This window comes from Sphaerodactylus townsendi, linkage group LG03, assembly GCF_021028975.2.
Source record: "Sphaerodactylus townsendi isolate TG3544 linkage group LG03, MPM_Stown_v2.3, whole genome shotgun sequence".
Classification (NCBI taxonomy): Eukaryota; Metazoa; Chordata; class Lepidosauria; order Squamata; family Sphaerodactylidae; genus Sphaerodactylus; species Sphaerodactylus townsendi.
In genome coordinates this window covers 36,945,966-36,953,104 of record NC_059427.1, presented here as the reverse complement: position 1 = coordinate 36,953,104, position 7,139 = coordinate 36,945,966, and positions in this window count along the sequence as shown.

Sequence of the window (7,139 nt, the reverse complement as noted above, 5' to 3'; positions counted from 1 at the left end):
ATCGCAGCGGCGGGGAGAGGAGGAGCGAGGGTCGCCCCTACCGTAAAGTTCAGAATAGCAACCCCTCTAATAATGTCCCGGCGGAATCTTTTCCAAATCTTTTCCATTGGCTGTTGTGGGTTTTCCAGACTGTGTGGCCGTGGTCCGGTAGTTGATGCTGATAGAGTTTTGCCTGCATCTGTGGCTGGCATCTTCAGAGGCACGTGGTGAGATGCTATTCTCACTGTTGCACAGTGTGGTTGTGCGATAGGGGGATGCATTTTGTGAGGCACATTTGCACTAGTCTGGGTGGCGTGGACGCCTCTGTGAGGTGGTCAAACACATACCACACAAGTGTTCCGCACTGTGCCATGGGCAGATCACACCTTACCATGCAGTGGCCTAGCACCAACGGGACAGGGTGGGGCGCGATGCCCCAGGTGAAGCCGCAGCAGAGGCCTGGCCAGGCAGCGGAGGGGGCATTCCAGGGTGGGGAATGACATGTCTCTGTGAAAAGGTTACCCAAAGTCTAGTGCCTTACCAGTAACATACGGAAACCAGGGCTCTTTATCCAGATATTCTCAAACAGCTGAGATTTTAAAATGTTATTAAAAAGGAAGGGAAAAAATATAAGAACAGTTCCAAGTATAAAACCAATAATACAAGGCTATTCAGCCTAAGGCAGAAGAACAACCATGAGAGAATCTTAAGAAGAATCCTTTATGGACAAATCAATGAATCCCTCTCTAAAAAGGTGTCAGGGGTTTTATAGAATTATTGGCTCATCTAGACCATTTGATCAGTCAATCTTCTATGTGGTGGAGATGACCCTCACCTGAGCATTCTTGGCAATTAAGCCCTACCTGTTCTGTTTAGAATGTGGCGTTATAAAAGCCAATTCCGCTATCAAAAAAAAAACACCTAAATACAAAGAATAACAACTAAATACAAACACAGTTTATAACTTTAGCAAGGCCAAATGGTTGCATTGTAACAACCTAGCAAAACCAAATAGTTGCCTCATAAAAGACCCAATATAAAGATAAATGATCTCTTAAGTAAATTTAAAGGAATTCATACACTTTCTTCACAGCCTCTGAAGATGTCGGCCATAGACATGGGCAAAATGTCAGGAGCAGAAAACACGGCCACACAGCCCGGAAAACTCACAACAGCCAGTTGCTTCGGTCCATGAAAGCCTTCAACAATCTTTTTTATCTTGACAGGGGCTCTTCACTGTTTTTCCACTACCACCCACCATTTAGTTACTGATCGCGGAACACCACCAAAAACAGCACAGCAGACAAGTCAACCTTCTTTGTAATTATAGGTATAATACAGTAGTCATGAATGTAACAATATTTGAGACATAAGTTCAATGAGACCCTTGTGTCTGATGGCCATTAGCCAACTGCTTAATGTTAAATTTGGTTACTACTTGTTATGTGAGGGTGGAGGAAGGGGGAAGAGATCTAAGATATCTTAATTTATCCTTAGGGCAGGACAAGCAGTATAAACAGTTCCCCTCTGGTGTCAGAAGCCAGGAAAAGTGGGGAGAAGGGGCTGCCTAAAACCCCAAAATCACCATCTCGTTTGGTCCCAAAGTCCTTAAAATCTTCCAGAGTTTGTAATCCCCCTATATACACTATGACAATACAGTCTGCTGGGAGGAACCCTACAAACATCAGGGATGCAGAATTCCCATCACTTGTTCTCGCCTCTGACTCCAGCTGAGTTTCCATGTTAGGTTGTGGGTCAAAGCACACTTTAATGGAAGTAAGTTCTATTACAGTCAGTGGGGCTTAGTGCCAAGTGCAGTGGCAAGGGTTGGAATACAAACATGCTTTGAACTTTAATATGTAACTGTGTCCTTACAATTAAAAAAAATCAATTAAAATTTCACTTTGGACTCATAGTTATTGAACAGTTGTGGCTGAAAGGTATGATAGAAATGCAGTGCAGCAGAGCCTTCACTGTTTCCAGTTTTTCTATCCAAAATTAGAAGCTGTCAGATGCTGCCCATACAGTTCTACATGGTCTGACCCTGATTTTTTTAAAAAAATATTATTTTTAAATACCTCTAGGACATGTTGCAAAACACATATCTTTTGGTAGGCAATTCTATGCTTTTAATCACTCACTGAAAGCTGTGTATTAACTAGTACAGTGGTGGCAAACCTATGGCACGGGTCAGAGCCCTCTCTGTGGGCATGCACACACAGAGTTTGTCATGTGGGGGCCCCCCGGAAAATCGCCCCCCCCCACACACACACATTTAGGCTGGCCTGGGCTGCTGGGCATGATGTGTAGGTAACCCTGTTAAGTGCTGTTAAACCCCACTGATTTTCATGGGAAGAACTAAAGCGCGATCCTTTACCTGGGAGTAAGCTCAGTTGCTGGCAATGGGGCTTGCTTCTAAACCCTCCTAGGGTTGTGATTCACCCATTCGAAGCGTTGCATGGTTGCTTCAAAGCAAAGCCACCGACTACCACCAAGCTTACTCCCAAGTAATGTATGCCTTGGAGCCAACCATTTTTTTTTCTAAATTAAAACCTCAGTATTCAGGTTAAATTGCCATGTTGCCACTTTGCGATAAATAAGTGGGTTTGGGGTTGCAGTTTGGGCACTCGGCCTCGAAAAGGTTCACCATCACTGAACTAGCATGTACAGGCCATTATATGAATTATTGGAAGTTCTGATAATACAGTGGGTTTTCATATGCCATAACTTGGCCAGGATCCAGGACTTGCATAGGCTTCGACAGCTGCTGCCAGAAGAAACTAATGGCACCAGAACTAAATTCTGAACCATATAAAATGTGCTCACACAGATCCCATTCATATGGCCTTTCCATCTAGGCCACCACCTAATATGACTTGCCGCTCTCCTCCCCCCTTCTTTCCTGGGGAGAATTTTAAAGTGGGGTTGGTCGGACGCCTCTACTATTATTATCATTATGTTTGTATCGCTGTTTTAAAGATTTTAGTAATTCATTTTATTTATGCTTGTGCTGTACACCGCCCAGAGCCCCTTGGGGATGGGGCGGTATAAAAGCCGAAACAATAAATAATAAATAAATAAATAAATATCCACTTTGCAAGAGAAGACGTTTGATAAGCTAGTGCACTGTGCACATGTGCAATCTTGCCTTCAAATTGCTTTGTAAGGATTCAGACATTTCCCCCCACTCGCACGTGTTCACAGTTTCTGGACTAGATTTGTGTCCTACTGCTTCATAAACAGAATTGCTTAGAAACAAATGCATGTTGTAAAACCAGAGGATTTAAATTAGACACCTGGTGGGTTTTACTGCATGACCAGGAATGCCATGTGCAGACTCCTAAGGAATACACATGGTGCGCATCTATTCTATACCACTGCAATAAATTATCATGCTGTTATGTGAACAGCAAACTCTCTAGTGACATCTCTCTTGGCAAACCATTGGGCAATTTAATTGTGTGACCCAAAAACTTATTCATTAAAAAAAAAAGGTTTGAATCTTTTCGTTTTTATGCAGTTGAGGAATTCCTGGCCAATGCTGTCTGGAAACCTAACTAAAACCAGATGTTTTTTCTCAGTAAACAAAGCATATACAGTTCAAGCCCAGAATAAATATGCTATTTGAGTGGAATCTTTGCATCAATTAAGAATGCGTATAATAGTTTGCATGCAGGGAAACACAAAATATCATACATAATCTGTCTGCACATTCCCATCTCGAGACAAAAAAAAATAGGTCAAATCCCTTTTCAGTTCATCTAGCATTTTGCACATTGAATGTTCATCCAGCATTTTGCACAAGCTCGTTTAATCAGAGTTAGCCTTACTAGAATGTTGAACTAGAACTGTGGAGACCTCATTTCAAGTTGTCACTCAACCAGGAAGTTTTCTGGATAGCTTTCAACCAGTCACTCAACCTAATTCATGTCACATGATAGAGGAGAACAATGTGTAATACCCTTAGTTCCTTTGCAGAAGAATGGGCTAAAAGTGTCTAGATATCTAGAGAGAGATCCTCCATACTTAATATCTTACTGTTCCTAGCATCCATGAGGCATCTACACTAGAGAGACTGAATTCTTTGCCTGCAGCCTAACTGAAGGGACAAATTATTAATAGTCCATTCTCTGGACATCTCTGTTGTGCCTGTGGCATGACTGGAACCACTGATCACGATCTGTTATTTGATGACAAATTATCTTCATTGTGAGAATTTTGGATTTCCTCCATTTTGAGCAAGTGCCAACTTGCCATTGAATCTCAAATAGCTTTCTTTTTTGCTGGCTGACACGAGTCCTGCAGTTATGCGATCCGTGGCCAAACTCTTGTCTGCTACACTCTCCCACTAAGTAATAATGTGACAATGTCATGATTTTACTAGTAGCATAACTTTCTTTTATCAGTCACGCTGTAGCTTTATTAATAGTCAAACTGATATTTTTCTGTATGGCTCAAGACTTCCAGTCGAAGGAGCTTAGCGTTAAGAAACAAAAAGATAGACAGGTATGAAATTACAGCGCAAGTGTCCAGTGCACTATGACCTTGTCTCAGTGAGTGGCAAGGGGGGTACATAAGCAGGATGCTTCCTCAAGAGAGCTGGAACATCCAACCACGTCGTCGCAGAAGCAGCAGGGAGTGAGACAGAAGTGAGCAGAGACAGCATCCACAAAGTCTGGTCCCAGTGCAGCGCCCTTGATGTCCCTGTCTTGTTGCTACATCTGTGCAGACATGTCACTATTTGCACTAGACTCCAAGCACTGCAGATCAGCTGCTGAAAGGGGGGAAAGCTCATTAAGAGACTGAAAGACAGGTGAGTTAGAGCCCACCACTGTCATTTTGACGGCAAATCCACCCCCATGTAAAATAGCCACATGGATGGCTTACGCACACCTACTCTACACTGTCTCTTTTGAATTGGTAAAAAGGAAGGGAGTGCTGTAGCTCAAAAAAGAGAGCCCCAAGTAGCCCACAGGATGTGACTGGAAACAGTACTACTTCATGCAGAAGCTTTCCCAAAAGGTGTGAAGAGGGGGACGGGCATAGTAATACATGCCAGCATGCAGTACCGGTAAGAAATGTAAGGTCCTTTCACCCTTGATTCACTTCTATTGTGTAGATGTGACATGAATGTACATGTATCTGACATTGGTCTAAAAAGGTATGACAACAAGCTGAAACTTTTTGATCACTGGGGTGCTTGGTCCACCACCCTGCTCCTGCGATCTCAGCTGCACTGCCCAAACATGGCTTTCACAGTCCTTCCTTTGGAAGTCACACTGGGATGGCAAAGTCTGGGCAGGACTCTCTCTTTCCCTCTCGCTGTCCTTCTGTCTTTCCCTTTTCCTCCTTTCTTTCTCTCGTTCTTTCCAGGATGGTTCCCCCACCCCCACCTTCAAGTGCCCCACTGTGGAAACTGTGCTGGGGCAGTAGAGTCTGGGGTCGGTGCCATTTCAGTGCTTGCGCCAGACACCATTTTCTGTAGCTACACCCCTGGGTCTACTCAGGCCTATTCAGTGGGGATGAACTGAGGTAGTTTGCCATTGACTGCTTCTTCATGGATACCCCAGATTTCCTTAATGGTCTCCCATCCAAGTACTAACCAGGGCTGATCCTGCTTAGCTTCTGGGTTAACCTAGATCCGTGGTGGCGAATCTTTGGTACTCCAGATGTTATGGACTACAATTCCTATCAACCCCTGCCAATTGGACATGCTGGCAGGGGCTGATGGGAATTGTAGTCCATAACATCTGGAGTGCCAAAGGTTCACCACCACTGGCCTAGGTTATCCAGGCCAGAGCACTTTCTAATTTAGGTCAAGTAACTAAATACAAATAGCTAACTTCAAATGACTCATGAATAGATTCAAATGATTGTCAGAAATGATGGATTCAGCCCAGAAAGAAAAAATCACTGATTTACTGGAAATGCTTATAATCTGTTGTTCTCTTCACCAGACAGGACCTACGGTGGCCTTGTACTTGCAAGGACAAGTACAAAAGTTGGCAGCCTTCATCTTCTAGCCAGGAACACTTACAAATATGTTCATTCATCAGTAGACCTGGGAATCACTCCTCCATCTGCAAATGGAGCATCAGCAAGCCCGTCCTTAATTGTTTTAAATCAAAGTACTTTAACTTAACTAGTTTGTGGATTGCAGCCAATGACATAAAGAAGTCATAAAGAAGTAATATAGGCACAGTTATGAATTGACAGTAATGATTTTATCATCATTAAGAAACAGGATGAAAAGTCTCTAACAGGGGATTCAGTCCAGAGTGAAAAGCCATTACATCATGTTTTAAATAGCTGATAAAGATGATTTATTCCATTATTAAATTGTTAAGTCTATTTCTGCAGAGGCATACAATGACAAAATATATGACCTTTTCATACTGCTTTGATGTTTTCTAAACTTGACGTGCCTCTTCTATATTTGTGGCTGTTGCCAAAAATATAGCACTAATTGTCTAGCCTTTCCTACCACTCATTATCTCATACAACTTTATCCACAACATTCCTGTTTTGAATCAACATCATTAGCTGCGGGGTGAAAAGGGGATATCAGAAGAACAGTTCTAAGAGACATTGTGTAGTAAGAAGCCTTGTGACAGTTTGTTTTGGTGGCAACGAAGCATTTTAATATGTTTGTGTCCCCCATAAGTTTTCTTCCTCTTTAGGACACGCAGTCACAATCTGAACTCTCAGCGTCGAAGCTATTGTTTTTCTCTCCCAGAGATCAATTAAAATCAACTTTTCTATTTATTTCAGGGTTGCCAGCTTTGATAAGTTTAACTGGCAGATTAATCAAAGCTTACAGTCAGATCTTAGGCCTTTTCCCCACAAGTTGTTTACTAGATCTCCAGTCTGCAAATGCAATGTTTTCCCCCCATGGACTTCCACATGTTTTTCCCCTGTTTGGTTCCAAAATCTTTTCCAGTTAATTATTTTGTTTTCATGAATACTTTGATTGTGATGTTTTGCTCGACCCATTTCCGAGCAAGCTTCCCTTAAGAGTATGATCATAATCGCCCCCCTCCCTGCATCAAACAAATCACCTTCTACATGGATATGAAACTAACGAAACTGAACAAACACGATGTTTGAAAGGGAGGCATGAAGACAATATTCATGGGAAATGATTGTATCGACAACACCAA